Here is a 402-nt window from a genome sequence, read left to right as displayed (position 1 = left end):
TTGGTGGCTGACTAAATACTTTTTTTCCCCACTGTATATGTTTATAATTATATACATTTATGAAAAATGATTCACAGTCCGGATGGAAGATACCCAGACTCTGGATACACTGTAGATCGCAGACTGTGCTTGTGAGAAATTATGTTCATATTGAGCACTAATGCAAGTCATTCATGTTCTGTAGCTTGTCAGACACTTTATGAGACAAATTACATATACAGTATATGTGAACAGTGTGGACTTACAGTTATTCTAACCTAATATTAATGGAGATATTATGAATGCCTTGGACCTAATAGCACTGCAGTTATTTTTGTCTGTGTTTGCCATTTCAAAACAAGCGAAACTCTAATGGCAGCATCAACTCAAAATACACCACTTCAAATAAAACCAATTAGATCA

This window comes from Sinocyclocheilus grahami, unplaced genomic scaffold (assembly GCF_001515645.1).
Source record: "Sinocyclocheilus grahami isolate Dianchi unplaced genomic scaffold, SAMN03320097.WGS_v1.1 scaffold115.1, whole genome shotgun sequence".
NCBI lineage: Eukaryota > Metazoa > Chordata > Actinopteri > Cypriniformes > Cyprinidae > Sinocyclocheilus > Sinocyclocheilus grahami.
The sequence above is the reverse complement of the archived record's forward strand: the minus strand, read 5'-3'. Positions refer to the sequence as shown.